Here is a 13,601-nt window from a genome sequence, read left to right as displayed (position 1 = left end):
ACTTTCTTTAACCAGACAACTACAACACATTTTTATACAATCAGTCGTCAAGTCCTGAATTCCATGATCGCATTCATCCCAGGTAGATTTTTTTTCTGTCAATTCAAAATTCTGACCAATTTAAGAGCTCACAGCACCTGGTATTCCAAGTGAGTCTCCTGCACATGTACCAACCAGGCCCGTGCCTGCTTGGCTTCCAAGATCTGACGAGATTGGGCACTCCCAGGCAGGTATGGCCGTGAGCTGGAGTACAGTATAGAAAACATAGTATATATAGATTTGTCACAATTTTAAACAACTTCAGCAACAAAGGCAACTTTCTTAAACCAGACAACTAAAACACATTTTTCTACAATCAGTCGTCAAGTCCTGAATTCCATGATCGCATTCATCCCAGGAAGATTTTTTTTTCTTTAAATCCAAAATTCTGACCAATTTAAAAGCTCACAGCACCTGGTATTCCAAGTGAGTCTCCTGCACATGTACTGACCAGGCCCGTGCCTGCTTGGCTTCCAAGATCTGATGAGATTGGGCACTCCCAGGCAGGTATGGCCGTGAGCTGGAGTGCAGCATAGAAAACATAGTATATATAGATTTGTCACAATTTTAAACAACTTCAGCAACAAAGGCAACTTTCTTTAACCAGACAACTAAAGCACATTTTTCTACAATCAGTCGTCAAGTCCTGAATTCCATGATCGCGTTCATCCCAGGTAGATTTTTTTTCTTTAAATCCAAAATTCTGACCAATTTAAAAGCCCACAGCACCTGGTATTCCAAGTGAGTCTCCTGCACATGTACTGACCAGGCCCTTGCCCGCTTGGCTTCCAAGATCTGATGAGATTGGGCACTACCAGGCAGGTATGGCCGTGAGCTGGAGTACAGTATAGAAAACATAGTATATATAGATTTGTCACAATTTTAAACAACTTCAGCAACAAAGGCAACTTTCTTGAACCAGACAACTAAAGCACATTTTTCTACAATCAGTTGTCAAGTCCTGAATTCCATGATCGCATTCATCCCAGGTAGATTTTTTTTCTTTAAATCCAAAATTCTGACCAATTTAAAAGCTCGCAGCACCTGGTATTCCAAGTGAGTCTCCTGCACATGTGCTAACCAGGCCCGTGCCTGCTTGGCTTCCAAGATCTGACGAGATTGGGCACTCCCAGGCAGGTACGGCCGTGAACTGGAATACAGTATAGAAAACATAGTATATATAGATTTGTCACAATTTTAAACAACTTCAGCAACAAAGGCAACTTTCTTTAACCAGACAACTAAAACACATTTTTCTACAATCAGTTGTCAAGTCCTGAATTCCATGATCACATTCATCCCAGGTAGATTTTTTTTTCTGTCAATTCAAAATTCTGACCAATTTAAAAGCTCACAGCACCTGGTATTCCAAGTGAGTCTCCTGCACATGCGCTAACCAGGCCCGTGCCTGCTTGGCTTCCAAGATCTGACGAGATTGGGCACTCCCAGGCGGGTATGGCCGTGAGCTGGAGCACAGTATAGAAAACATAGTATATATAGATTTGTCACAATTTTAAACAACTTCAGCAACAAAGGCAACTTTCTTTAACCAGACAACTAAAACACATTTTTCTACAATCAGTCGTCAAGTCCTGAATTCCATGATCGCATTCATCCCAGGTAGATTTTTTTTCTTTAAATCCAAAATTCTGACCAATTTAAAAGCCCACAGCACCTGGTATTCCAAGTGAGTCCCCTGCACATGTACTGACCTGGCCCTTGCCTGCTTGGCTTCCAAGATCTGATGAGATTGGGCACCCCCAGGCAGGTATGGCCATGAGCTGGAGTACAGTATAGAAAACATAGTATATATAGATTTGTCACAATTTTAAACAACTTCAGCAACTTCAGCAACTTTCTTTAACCAGACAACTAAGGCACATTTTTCTACAATCAGTCGTCAAGTCCTGAATTCCATGATCGCATTCATCCCAGGTAGATTTTTTTTCTTTAAATCCAAAATTCTGACCAATTTAAAAGCTCACAGCACCTGGTATTCCAAGTGAGTCTCCTGCACATGTACTGACCAGGCCCGCGCCTGCTTGGCTTCCAAGGTCTGGCGAGACTGGGCACTCCCAGGCAGGTATGGCCGCGAGCTGGAGCACGGTATAGAAAACATAGTATATATAGATTTGTCACAATTTTAAACAACTTCAGCAACAAAGGCAACTTTCTTTAACCAGACAACTACAACACATTTTTATACAATCAGTCGTCAAGTCCTGAATTCCATGATCGCATTCATCCCAGGTAGATTTTTTTTCTTTAAATCCAAAATTCTGACCAATTTAAAAGCCCACAGCACCTGGTATTCCAAGTGAGTCTCCTGCACATGTACTGACCAGGCCCTTGCCTGCTTGGCTTCCAAGATCTGATGAGATTGGGCACTCCCAGGCAGGTATGGCCGTGAGCTGGAGTACAGTATAGAAAACATAGTATATATAGAGTTGTCACAATTTTAAACAACTTCAGCAACAAAGGCAACTTTCTTTAACCAGACAACTAAAGCACATTTTTCTACAATCAGTTGTCAAGTCCTGAATTCCATGATCGCATTCATCCCAGGTAGATTTTTTTTCTTTAAATCCAAAATTCTGACCAATTTAAAAGCCCACAGCACCTGGTATTCCAAGTGAGTCTCCTGCACATGTACTAACCAGGCCCGTGCCTGCTTGGCTTCCAAGATCTGACGAGATTGGGCACTCCCAGGCAGGTACGGCCGTGAACTGGAATACAGTATAGAAAACATAGTATATATAGATTTGTCACAATTTTAAACAACTTCAGCAACAAAGGCAACTTTCTTTAACCAGACAACTAAAACACATTTTTCTACAATCAGTCGTCAAGTCCTGAATTCCATGATCACATTCATCCCAGGTAGATTTTTTTTCTTTAAATTCAAAATTCTGACCAATTTAAAAGATCACAGCACCTGGCATCCCAAGTGAGTCTCCTGCACATGTACTAACCAGGCCCGTGCCTGCTTGGCTTCCAAGATCTGATGAGATTGGGCACTCCCGGGCAGGTATGGCCGTGAGCTGGAGTACAGTACAGAAAACATGGTATATATAGATTTGTCACAATTTTAAACAACTTCAGCAACAAAGGCAACTTTCTTTAACCAGACAACTAAAGCACATTTTTCTACAATCAGTCGTCAAGTCCTGAATTCCATGATCGCGTTCATCCCAGGTAGATTTTTTTTCTTTAAATCCAAAATTCTGACCAATTTAAAAGCCCACAGCACCTGGTATTCCAAGTGAGTCTCCTGCACATGTACTGACCAGGCCCTTGCCTGCTTGGCTTCCAAGATCTGATGAGATTGGGCACTCCCAGGCAGGTATGGCCGTGAGCTGGAGTACAGTATAGAAAACATAGTATATATAGATTTGTCACAATTTTAAACAACTTCAGCAACAAAGGCAACTTTCTTTAACCAGACAACTAAAGCACATTTTTCTACAATCAGTCGTCAAGTCCTGAATTCCATGATCGCATTCATCCCAGGTAGATTTTTTTTCTTTAAATCCAAAATTCTGACCAATTTAAAAGCTCACAGCACCCGGTATTCCAAGCGAGTCTCCTGCACATGTACTGACCAGGCCCGCACCTGCTTGGCTTCCAAGGTCTGGTGAGATTGGGCACTCCCAGGCAGGTACGGCCGCGAGCTGGAGTACAGTATAGAAAACATAGTATATATAGATTTGTCACAATTTTAAACAGCTTCAGCAACAAAGGCAACTTTCTTTAACCAGACAACTACAACACATTTTTATACAATCAGTCGTCAAGTCCTGAATTCCATGATCGCATTCATCCCAGGTAGATTTTTTTTCTGTCAATTCAAAATTCTGACCAATTTAAAAGCTCGCAGCACCTGGTATTCCAAGTGAGTCTCCTGCACATGTACTAACCAGGCCCGTGCCTGCTTGGCTTCCAAGAACTGACGAGATTGGGCACTCCCAGGCAGGTACGGCCGTGAACTGGAATACAGTATAGAAAACATAGTATATATAGATTTGTCACAATTTTAAACAACTTCAGCAACAAAGGCAACTTTCTTTAACCAGACAACTAAAACACATTTTTCTACAATCAGTCGTCAAGTCCTGAATTCCATGATCGCATTCATCCCAGGAAGATTTTTTTCTTTAAATTCAAAATTCTGACCAATTTAAAAGCTCACAGCACCTGGTATTCCGAGCAAGTCTCCTGCACATGTACTAACCAGGCCCGTGCCTGCTTGGCTTCCAAGATATGACGAGATTGGGCACTCCCAGGCAGGTATGGCCGTGAGCTGGAGTACAGTATAGAAAACATAGTATATATAGATTTGTCACAATTTTAAACAACTTCAGCAACAAAGGCAACTTTCTTGAACCAGACAACTAAAACACATTTTTCTACAATCAGTCGTCAAGTCCTGAATTCCATGATCGCATTCATCCCAGGAAGATTTTTTTCTTTAAATTCAAAATTCTGACCAATTTAAAAGCTCACAGCACCTGGTATTCCAAGTGAGTCTCCTGCACATGTACTAACCAGGCCCGTGCCTGCTTGGCTTCCAAGATCTGACGAGATTGGGCACTCCCAGGCAGGTATGGCCGTGAGCTGGAGTACAGTATAGAAAACATAGTATATATAGATTTGTCACAATTTTAAACAACTTCAGCAACAAAGGCAACTTTCTTAAACCAGACAACTAAAACACATTTTTCTACAATCAGTCGTCTAGTCCTGAATTCCATGATCGCATTCATCCCAGGAAGATTTTTTTTCTGTCAATTCAAAATTCTGACCAATTTAAAAGCTCACAGCACCTGGTATTCCAAGTGAGTCTCCTGCACATGTACTAACCAGGCCCATGCCTGCTTGGCTTCCAAGATCTGACGAGATTGGGCACTCCCAGGCAGGTATGGCCGTGAGCTGGAGTACAGTATAGAAAACATAGTATATATAGATTTGTCACAATTTTAAACAACTTCAGCAACAAAGGCAACTTTCTTGAACCAGACAACTAAAACACATTTTTCTACAATCAGTCGTCAAGTCCTGAATTCCATGATCGCATTCATCCCAGGTAAAAAGAATTCTGTCAATTCAAAATTCTGACCAATTTAAAAGCTCACAGCACCTGGTATTCCAAGTGAGTCTCCCGCACATGTACTAACCAGGCCCGTGCCTGCTTGGCTTCCAAGATCTGACGAGATTGGGCACTCCCAGGCAGGTATGGCCGTGAGCTGGAGTACAGTATAGAAAACATAGTATATATAGATTTGTCACAATTTTAAACAACTTCAGCAACAAAGGCAACTTTCTTGAACCAGACAACTAAAACACATTTTTCTACAATCAGTCGTCAAGTCCTGAATTCCATGATCGCATTCATCCCAGGAAGATTTTTTTCTTTAAATTCAAAATTCTGACCAATTTAAAAGCTCACAGCACCTGGCATTCCAAGTGAGTCTCCCGCACATGTACTGACCAGGCCCTCGCCCGCTTGGCTTCCAAGATCTGATGAGATTGGGCACTCCCAGGCAGGTATGGCCGTGAGCTAGAGCACGGCATAGAAAACATAGTATATATAGATTTGTCACAATTTTAAACAACTTCAGCAACAAAGGCAACTTTCTTTAACCAGACAACGAAAACACATTTTTCTACAATCAGTCGTCAAGTCCTGAATTCCATGATCGCATTCATCCCAGGTAAAAAAAAATTCTGTCAATTCAAAATTCTGACCAATTTAAAGGCTCACAGCACCCGGTATTCCAAGTGAGTCTCCTGCACATGTACTAACCAGGCCCGTGCCTGCTTGGCTTCCAAGATCTGACGAGCTTAGGCACTCCCAGGCAGGTATGGCCGTGAGCTGGAGTACAGTATAGAAAACATAGTATATAGAGATTTGTCACAATTTTAAACAACTTCAGCAACAAAGGCAACTTTCTTTAACCAGACAACAAAAGCACATTTTTCTACAATCAGTTGTCAAGTCCTGAATTCCATGATCACATTCATCCCAGGTAGATTTTTTTTCTTTAAATTCAAAATTCTGACCAATTTAAAAGATCACGGCACCTGGTATCCCAAGTGAGTCTCCTGCACATGTACTAACCAGGCCCGTGCCTGCTTGGCTTCCAAGATCTGATGAGATTGGGCACTCCCGGGCAGGTACGGCCGTGAGCTGGAGTACAGTACAGAAAACATGGTATATATAGATTTGTCACAATTTTAAACAACTTCAGCAACAAAGGCAACTTTCTTTAACCAGACAACTAAAGCACATTTTTCTACAATCAGTCGTCAAGTCCTGAATTCCAAGATCGCGTTCATCCCAGGTAGATTTTTTTTCTTTAAATCCAAAATTCTGACCAATTTAAAAGCCCACAGCACCTGGTATTCCAAGTGAGTCTCCTGCACATGTACTGACCAGGCCCTTGCCTGCTTGGCTTCCAAGATCTGATGAGATTGGGCACTCCCAGGCAGGTACGGCCGTGAACTGGAATACAGTATAGAAAACATAGTATATATAGATTTGTCACAATTTTAAACAACTTCAGCAACAAAGGCAACTTTCTTTAACCAGACAACTAAAACACATTTTTCTACAATCAGTCGTCAAGTCCTGAATTCCATGATCGCATTCATCCCAGGAAGATTTTTTTCTTTAAATTCAAAATTCTGACCAATTTAAAAGCTCACAGCACCTGGTATTCCGAGCAAGTCTCCTGCACATGTACTAACCAGGCCCGTGCCTGCTTGGCTTCCAAGATACGACGAGATTGGGCACTCCCAGGCAGGTATGGCCGTGAGCTGGAGTACAGTATAGAAAACATAGTATATATAGATTTGTCACAATTTTAAACAACTTCAGCAACAAAGGCAACTTTCTTGAACCAGACAACTAAAACACATTTTTCTACAATCAGTCGTCAAGTCCTGAATTCCATGATCGCATTCATCCCAGGAAGATTTTTTTCTTTAAATTCAAAATTCTGACCAATTTAAAAGCTCACAGCACCTGGTATTCCAAGTGAGTCTCCTGCACATGTACTAACCAGGCCCGTGCCTGCTTGGCTTCCAAGATCTGACGAGATTGGGCACTCCCAGGCAGGTATGGCCGTGAGCTGGAGTACAGTATAGAAAACATAGTATATATAGATTTGTCACAATTTTAAACAACTTCAGCAACAAAGGCAACTTTCTTAAACCAGACAACTAAAACACATTTTTCTACAATCAGTCGTCTAGTCCTGAATTCCATGATCGCATTCATCCCAGGAAGATTTTTTTTCTGTCAATTCAAAATTCTGACCAATTTAAAAGCTCACAGCACCTGGTATTCCAAGTGAGTCTCCTGCACATGTACTAACCAGGCCCATGCCTGCTTGGCTTCCAAGATCTGACGAGATTGGGCACTCCCAGGCAGGTATGGCCGTGAGCTGGAGTACAGTATAGAAAACATAGTATATATAGATTTGTCACAATTTTAAACAACTTCAGCAACAAAGGCAACTTTCTTGAACCAGACAACTAAAACACATTTTTCTACAATCAGTCGTCAAGTCCTGAATTCCATGATCGCATTCATCCCAGGTAAAAAGAATTCTGTCAATTCAAAATTCTGACCAATTTAAAAGCTCACAGCACCTGGTATTCCAAGTGAGTCTCCCGCACATGTACTAACCAGGCCCGTGCCTGCTTGGCTTCCAAGATCTGACGAGATTGGGCACTCCCAGGCAGGTATGGCCGTGAGCTGGAGTACAGTATAGAAAACATAGTATATATAGATTTGTCACAATTTTAAACAACTTCAGCAACAAAGGCAACTTTCTTGAACCAGACAACTAAAACACATTTTTCTACAATCAGTCGTCAAGTCCTGAATTCCATGATCGCATTCATCCCAGGAAGATTTTTTTCTTTAAATTCAAAATTCTGACCAATTTAAAAGCTCACAGCACCTGGCATTCCAAGTGAGTCTCCTGCACATGTACTGACCAGGCCCTCGCCCGCTTGGCTTCCAAGATCTGATGAGATTGGGCACTCCCAGGCAGGTATGGCCGTGAGCTGGAGTACAGTATAGAAAACATAGTATATATAGATTTGTCACAATTTTAAACAACTTCAGCAACAAAGGCAACTTTCTTTAACCAGACAACGAAAGCACATTTTTCTACAATCAGTCGTCAAGTCCTGAATTCCATGATCACATTCATCCCAGGTAGATTTTTTTTCTTTAAATTCAAAATTCTGACCAATTTAAAAGCTCACAGCACCTGGTATCCCAAGTGAGTCTCCTGCACATGTACTAACCAGGCCCATGCCTGCTCGGCTTCCAAGATATGATGAGATTGGGCACTCCCAGGCAGGTATGGCCGTGAGCTAGAGCACGGCATAGAAAACATAGTATATATAGATTTGTCACAATTTTAAACAACTTCAGCAACAAAGGCAACTTTCTTTAACCAGACAACGAAAACACATTTTTCTACAATCAGTCGTCAAGTCCTGAATTCCATGATCGCATTCATCCCAGGTAAAAAAAAATTCTGTCAATTCAAAATTCTGACCAATTTAAAGGCTCACAGCACCCGGTATTCCAAGTGAGTCTCCTGCACATGTACTAACCAGGCCCGTGCCTGCTTGGCTTCCAAGATCTGACGAGCTTAGGCACTCCCAGGCAGGTATGGCCGTGAGCTGGAGTACAGTATAGAAAACATAGTATATAGAGATTTGTCACAATTTTAAACAACTTCAGCAACAAAGGCAACTTTCTTTAACCAGACAACTAAAGCACATTTTTCTACAATCAGTTGTCAAGTCCTGAATTCCATGATCACATTCATCCCAGGTAGATTTTTTTTCTTTAAATTCAAAATTCTGACCAATTTAAAAGATCACGGCACCTGGTATCCCAAGTGAGTCTCCTGCACATGTACTAACCAGGCCCGTGCCTGCTTGGCTTCCAAGATCTGATGAAATTGGGCACTCCCGGGCAGGTACGGCCGTGAGCTGGAGTACAGTACAGAAAACATGGTATATATAGATTTGTCACAATTTTAAACAACTTCAGCAACAAAGGCAACTTTCTTTAACCAGACAACTAAAGCACATTTTTCTACAATCAGTCGTCAAGTCCTGAATTCCAAGATCGCGTTCATCCCAGGTAGATTTTTTTTCTTTAAATCCAAAATTCTGACCAATTTAAAAGCCCACAGCACCTGGTATTCCAAGTGAGTCTCCTGCACATGTACTGACCAGGCCCTTGCCTGCTTGGCTTCCAAGATCTGATGAGATTGGGCACTCCCAGGCAGGTATGGCCGTGAGCTGGAGTACAGTATAGAAAACATAGTATATATAGAGTTGTCACAATTTTAAACAACTTCAGCAACAAAGGCAACTTTCTTTAACCAGACAACTAAAGCACATTTTTCTACAATCAGTTGTCAAGTCCTGAATTCCATGATCGCATTCATCCCAGGTAGATTTTTTTTCTTTAAATCCAAAATTCTGACCAATTTAAAAGCCCACAGCACCTGGTATTCCAAGTGAGTCTCCTGCACATGTACTAACCAGGCCCGTGCCTGCTTGGCTTCCAAGATCTGACGAGATTGGGCACTCCCAGGCAGGTACGGCCGTGAACTGGAATACAGTATAGAAAACATAGTATATATAGATTTGTCACAATTTTAAACAACTTCAGCAACAAAGGCAACTTTCTTTAACCAGACAACTAAAACACATTTTTCTACAATCAGTCGTCAAGTCCTGAATTCCATGATCACATTCATCCCAGGTAGATTTTTTTTCTTTAAATTCAAAATTCTGACCAATTTAAAAGATCACAGCACCTGGTATCCCAAGTGAGTCTCCTGCACATGTACTAACCAGGCCCGTGCCTGCTTGGCTTCCAAGATCTGATGAGATTGGGCACTCCCGGGCAGGTATGGCCGTGAGCTGGAGTACAGTACAGAAAACATGGTATATATAGATTTGTCACAATTTTAAACAACTTCAGCAACAAAGGCAACTTTCTTTAACCAGACAACTAAAGCACATTTTTCTACAATCAGTCGTCAAGTCCTGAATTCCATGATCGCGTTCATCCCAGGTAGATTTTTTTTCTTTAAATCCAAAATTCTGACCAATTTAAAAGCCCACAGCACCTGGTATTCCAAGTGAGTCTCCTGCACATGTACTGACCAGGCCCTTGCCTGCTTGGCTTCCAAGATCTGATGAGATTGGGCACTCCCAGGCAGGTATGGCCGTGAGCTGGAGTACAGTATAGAAAACATAGTATATATAGATTTGTCACAATTTTAAACAACTTCAGCAACAAAGGCAACTTTCTTTAACCAGACAACTAAAGCACATTTTTCTACAATCAGTCGTCAAGTCCTGAATTCCATGATCGCATTCATCCCAGGTAGATTTTTTTTCTTTAAATCCAAAATTCTGACCAATTTAAAAGCTCACAGCACCCGGTATTCCAAGCGAGTCTCCTGCACATGTACTGACCAGGCCCGCACCTGCTTGGCTTCCAAGGTCTGGTGAGATTGGGCACTCCCAGGCAGGTACGGCCGCGAGCTGGAGTACAGTATAGAAAACATAGTATATATAGATTTGTCACAATTTTAAACAACTTCAGCAACAAAGGCAACTTTCTTTAACCAGACAACTACAACACATTTTTATACAATCAGTCGTCAAGTCCTGAATTCCATGATCGCATTCATCCCAGGTAGATTTTTTTTCTGTCAATTCAAAATTCTGACCAATTTAAAAGCTCGCAGCACCTGGTATTCCAAGTGAGTCTCCTGCACATGTACTAACCAGGCCCGTGCCTGCTTGGCTTCCAAGATATGACGAGATTGGGCACTCCCAGGCAGGTATGGCCGTGAGCTGGAGTACAGTATAGAAAACATAGTATATATAGATTTGTCACAATTTTAAACAACTTCAGCAACAAAGGCAACTTTCTTGAACCAGACAACTAAAACACATTTTTCTACAATCAGTCGTCAAGTCCTGAATTCCATGATCGCATTCATCCCAGGAAGATTTTTTTCTTTAAATTCAAAATTCTGACCAATTTAAAAGCTCACAGCACCTGGTATTCCAAGTGAGTCTCCTGCACATGTACTAACCAGGCCCGTGCCTGCTTGGCTTCCAAGATCTGACGAGATTGGGCACTCCCAGGCAGGTATGGCCGTGAGCTGGAGTACAGTATAGAAAACATAGTATATATAGATTTGTCACAATTTTAAACAACTTCAGCAACAAAGGCAACTTTCTTAAACCAGACAACTAAAACACATTTTTCTACAATCAGTCGTCTAGTCCTGAATTCCATGATCGCATTCATCCCAGGAAGATTTTTTTTCTGTCAATTCAAAATTCTGACCAATTTAAAAGCTCACAGCACCTGGTATTCCAAGTGAGTCTCCTGCACATGTACTAACCAGGCCCATGCCTGCTTGGCTTCCAAGATCTGACGAGATTGGGCACTCCCAGGCAGGTATGGCCGTGAGCTGGAGTACAGTATAGAAAACATAGTATATATAGATTTGTCACAATTTTAAACAACTTCAGCAACAAAGGCAACTTTCTTGAACCAGACAACTAAAACACATTTTTCTACAATCAGTCGTCAAGTCCTGAATTCCATGATCGCATTCATCCCAGGTAAAAAGAATTCTGTCAATTCAAAATTCTGACCAATTTAAAAGCTCACAGCACCTGGTATTCCAAGTGAGTCTCCCGCACATGTACTAACCAGGCCCGTGCCTGCTTGGCTTCCAAGACCTGACGAGATTGGGCACTCCCAGGCAGGTATGGCCGTGAGCTGGAGTACAGTATAGAAAACATAGTATATATAGATTTGTCACAATTTTAAACAACTTCAGCAACAAAGGCAACTTTCTTGAACCAGACAACTAAAACACATTTTTCTACAATCAGTCGTCAAGTCCTGAATTCCATGATCGCATTCATCCCAGGAAGATTTTTTTCTTTAAATTCAAAATTCTGACCAATTTAAAAGCTCACAGCACCTGGCATTCCAAGTGAGTCTCCTGCACATGTACTGACCAGGCCCTCGCCCGCTTGGCTTCCAAGATCTGATGAGATTGGGCACTCCCAGGCAGGTATGGCCGTGAGCTGGAGTACAGTATAGAAAACATAGTATATATAGATTTGTCACAATTTTAAACAACTTCAGCAACAAAGGCAACTTTCTTTAACCAGACAACGAAAGCACATTTTTCTACAATCAGTCGTCAAGTCCTGAATTCCATGATCACATTCATCCCAGGTAGATTTTTTTTCTTTAAATTCAAAATTCTGACCAATTTAAAAGCTCACAGCACCCGGTATCCCAAGTGAGTCTCCTGCACATGTACTAACCAGGCCCATGCCTGCTCGGCTTCCAAGATATGATGAGATTGGGCACTCCCAGGCAGGTATGGCCGTGAGCTAGAGCACGGCATAGAAAACATAGTATATATAGATTTGTCACAATTTTAAACAACTTCAGCAACAAAGGCAACTTTCTTTAACCAGACAACGAAAACACATTTTTCTACAATCAGTCGTCAAGTCCTGAATTCCATGATCGCATTCATCCCAGGTAAAAAAAAATTCTGTCAATTCAAAATTCTGACCAATTTAAAGGCTCACAGCACCCGGTATTCCAAGTGAGTCTCCTGCACATGTACTAACCAGGCCCGTGCCTGCTTGGCTTCCAAGATCTGACGAGCTTAGGCACTCCCAGGCAGGTATGGCCGTGAGCTGGAGTACAGTATAGAAAACATAGTATATATAGATTTGTCACAATTTTAAACAACTTCAGCAACAAAGGCAACTTTCTTGAACCAGACAACTAAAACACATTTTTCTACAATCAGTCGTCAAGTCCTGAATTCCATGATCGCATTCATCCCAGGAAGATTTTTTTCTTTAAATTCAAAATTCTGACCAATTTAAAAGCTCACAGCACCTGGTATTCCGAGCAAGTCTCCTGCACATGTACTAACCAGGCCCGTGCCTGCTTGGCTTCCAAGATCTGACGAGATTGGGCACTCCCAGGCAGGTATGGCCGTGAGCTGGAGTACAGTATAGAAAACATAGTATATATAGATTTGTCACAATTTTAAACAACTTCAGCAACAAAGGCAACTTTCTTGAACCAGACAACTAAAACACATTTTTCTACAATCAGTCGTCAAGTCCTGAATTCCATGATCGCATTCATCCCAGGAAGATTTTTTTCTTTAAATTCAAAATTCTGACCAATTTAAAAGCTCACAGCACCTGGTATTCCAAGTGAGTCTCCTGCACATGTACTAACCAGGCCCGTGCCTGCTTGGCTTCCAAGATCTGACGAGATTGGGCACTCCCAGGCAGGTATGGCCGTGAGCTGGAGTACAGTATAGAAAACATAGTATATATAGATTTGTCACAATTTTAAACAACTTCAGCAACAAAGGCAACTTTCTTAAACCAGACAACTAAAACACATTTTTCTACAATCAGTCGTCTAGTCCTGAATTCCATGA

At 41.6% G+C, this 13,601-nt stretch overlaps 43 pseudogenes; all 43 read right to left on the bottom strand.

Annotated features, from left to right (window-relative positions):
* Positions 1-125: 125 nt before the first annotated feature.
* Positions 126-244, bottom strand: LOC137896348 (5S ribosomal RNA; annotated as a pseudogene).
* Positions 245-441: 197 nt separating this feature from the next.
* LOC137897613 (5S ribosomal RNA) lies at positions 442-560 on the bottom strand (annotated as a pseudogene).
* A 196-nt stretch (positions 561-756) lies between these two features.
* On the bottom strand, positions 757-875 carry LOC137897835 (5S ribosomal RNA; annotated as a pseudogene).
* A 196-nt stretch (positions 876-1,071) lies between these two features.
* On the bottom strand, positions 1,072-1,190 carry LOC137897435 (5S ribosomal RNA; annotated as a pseudogene).
* Positions 1,191-1,387: 197 nt separating this feature from the next.
* On the bottom strand, positions 1,388-1,506 carry LOC137897289 (5S ribosomal RNA; annotated as a pseudogene).
* A 196-nt stretch (positions 1,507-1,702) lies between these two features.
* On the bottom strand, positions 1,703-1,821 carry LOC137896772 (5S ribosomal RNA; annotated as a pseudogene).
* A 196-nt stretch (positions 1,822-2,017) lies between these two features.
* LOC137897329 (5S ribosomal RNA) lies at positions 2,018-2,136 on the bottom strand (annotated as a pseudogene).
* A 196-nt stretch (positions 2,137-2,332) lies between these two features.
* On the bottom strand, positions 2,333-2,451 carry LOC137897809 (5S ribosomal RNA; annotated as a pseudogene).
* A 196-nt stretch (positions 2,452-2,647) lies between these two features.
* Positions 2,648-2,766, bottom strand: LOC137896872 (5S ribosomal RNA; annotated as a pseudogene).
* A 196-nt stretch (positions 2,767-2,962) lies between these two features.
* Positions 2,963-3,081, bottom strand: LOC137897222 (5S ribosomal RNA; annotated as a pseudogene).
* Positions 3,082-3,277: 196 nt separating this feature from the next.
* On the bottom strand, positions 3,278-3,396 carry LOC137897808 (5S ribosomal RNA; annotated as a pseudogene).
* Positions 3,397-3,592: 196 nt separating this feature from the next.
* On the bottom strand, positions 3,593-3,711 carry LOC137897468 (5S ribosomal RNA; annotated as a pseudogene).
* A 196-nt stretch (positions 3,712-3,907) lies between these two features.
* LOC137897318 (5S ribosomal RNA) lies at positions 3,908-4,026 on the bottom strand (annotated as a pseudogene).
* A 195-nt stretch (positions 4,027-4,221) lies between these two features.
* On the bottom strand, positions 4,222-4,340 carry LOC137896985 (5S ribosomal RNA; annotated as a pseudogene).
* Positions 4,341-4,535: 195 nt separating this feature from the next.
* LOC137897533 (5S ribosomal RNA) lies at positions 4,536-4,654 on the bottom strand (annotated as a pseudogene).
* Positions 4,655-4,850: 196 nt separating this feature from the next.
* LOC137896669 (5S ribosomal RNA) lies at positions 4,851-4,969 on the bottom strand (annotated as a pseudogene).
* A 195-nt stretch (positions 4,970-5,164) lies between these two features.
* On the bottom strand, positions 5,165-5,283 carry LOC137897685 (5S ribosomal RNA; annotated as a pseudogene).
* Positions 5,284-5,478: 195 nt separating this feature from the next.
* Positions 5,479-5,597, bottom strand: LOC137896670 (5S ribosomal RNA; annotated as a pseudogene).
* Positions 5,598-5,793: 196 nt separating this feature from the next.
* LOC137897052 (5S ribosomal RNA) lies at positions 5,794-5,912 on the bottom strand (annotated as a pseudogene).
* A 196-nt stretch (positions 5,913-6,108) lies between these two features.
* LOC137897268 (5S ribosomal RNA) lies at positions 6,109-6,227 on the bottom strand (annotated as a pseudogene).
* Positions 6,228-6,423: 196 nt separating this feature from the next.
* LOC137896861 (5S ribosomal RNA) lies at positions 6,424-6,542 on the bottom strand (annotated as a pseudogene).
* A 195-nt stretch (positions 6,543-6,737) lies between these two features.
* On the bottom strand, positions 6,738-6,856 carry LOC137897147 (5S ribosomal RNA; annotated as a pseudogene).
* A 195-nt stretch (positions 6,857-7,051) lies between these two features.
* On the bottom strand, positions 7,052-7,170 carry LOC137897531 (5S ribosomal RNA; annotated as a pseudogene).
* Positions 7,171-7,366: 196 nt separating this feature from the next.
* Positions 7,367-7,485, bottom strand: LOC137896657 (5S ribosomal RNA; annotated as a pseudogene).
* A 195-nt stretch (positions 7,486-7,680) lies between these two features.
* Positions 7,681-7,799, bottom strand: LOC137897684 (5S ribosomal RNA; annotated as a pseudogene).
* A 195-nt stretch (positions 7,800-7,994) lies between these two features.
* LOC137896511 (5S ribosomal RNA) lies at positions 7,995-8,113 on the bottom strand (annotated as a pseudogene).
* A 196-nt stretch (positions 8,114-8,309) lies between these two features.
* On the bottom strand, positions 8,310-8,428 carry LOC137897444 (5S ribosomal RNA; annotated as a pseudogene).
* A 196-nt stretch (positions 8,429-8,624) lies between these two features.
* LOC137897051 (5S ribosomal RNA) lies at positions 8,625-8,743 on the bottom strand (annotated as a pseudogene).
* A 196-nt stretch (positions 8,744-8,939) lies between these two features.
* LOC137897414 (5S ribosomal RNA) lies at positions 8,940-9,058 on the bottom strand (annotated as a pseudogene).
* A 196-nt stretch (positions 9,059-9,254) lies between these two features.
* Positions 9,255-9,373, bottom strand: LOC137897806 (5S ribosomal RNA; annotated as a pseudogene).
* A 196-nt stretch (positions 9,374-9,569) lies between these two features.
* On the bottom strand, positions 9,570-9,688 carry LOC137896870 (5S ribosomal RNA; annotated as a pseudogene).
* A 196-nt stretch (positions 9,689-9,884) lies between these two features.
* LOC137897141 (5S ribosomal RNA) lies at positions 9,885-10,003 on the bottom strand (annotated as a pseudogene).
* Positions 10,004-10,199: 196 nt separating this feature from the next.
* Positions 10,200-10,318, bottom strand: LOC137897805 (5S ribosomal RNA; annotated as a pseudogene).
* Positions 10,319-10,514: 196 nt separating this feature from the next.
* LOC137897466 (5S ribosomal RNA) lies at positions 10,515-10,633 on the bottom strand (annotated as a pseudogene).
* A 196-nt stretch (positions 10,634-10,829) lies between these two features.
* LOC137897271 (5S ribosomal RNA) lies at positions 10,830-10,948 on the bottom strand (annotated as a pseudogene).
* Positions 10,949-11,143: 195 nt separating this feature from the next.
* On the bottom strand, positions 11,144-11,262 carry LOC137897530 (5S ribosomal RNA; annotated as a pseudogene).
* A 196-nt stretch (positions 11,263-11,458) lies between these two features.
* LOC137896645 (5S ribosomal RNA) lies at positions 11,459-11,577 on the bottom strand (annotated as a pseudogene).
* A 195-nt stretch (positions 11,578-11,772) lies between these two features.
* On the bottom strand, positions 11,773-11,891 carry LOC137896561 (5S ribosomal RNA; annotated as a pseudogene).
* Positions 11,892-12,086: 195 nt separating this feature from the next.
* Positions 12,087-12,205, bottom strand: LOC137896510 (5S ribosomal RNA; annotated as a pseudogene).
* Positions 12,206-12,401: 196 nt separating this feature from the next.
* LOC137897465 (5S ribosomal RNA) lies at positions 12,402-12,520 on the bottom strand (annotated as a pseudogene).
* A 196-nt stretch (positions 12,521-12,716) lies between these two features.
* LOC137897050 (5S ribosomal RNA) lies at positions 12,717-12,835 on the bottom strand (annotated as a pseudogene).
* A 195-nt stretch (positions 12,836-13,030) lies between these two features.
* Positions 13,031-13,149, bottom strand: LOC137897001 (5S ribosomal RNA; annotated as a pseudogene).
* A 195-nt stretch (positions 13,150-13,344) lies between these two features.
* LOC137897529 (5S ribosomal RNA) lies at positions 13,345-13,463 on the bottom strand (annotated as a pseudogene).
* Between the last annotated feature and the right edge of the window lie 138 nt (positions 13,464-13,601).

This window comes from Brachionichthys hirsutus, chromosome 7 (genome assembly GCF_040956055.1).
Source record: "Brachionichthys hirsutus isolate HB-005 chromosome 7, CSIRO-AGI_Bhir_v1, whole genome shotgun sequence".
In the NCBI taxonomy this organism is placed as follows: domain Eukaryota; kingdom Metazoa; phylum Chordata; class Actinopteri; order Lophiiformes; family Brachionichthyidae; genus Brachionichthys; species Brachionichthys hirsutus.
This window is presented reverse-complemented; position numbering and strand designations above follow the sequence as displayed.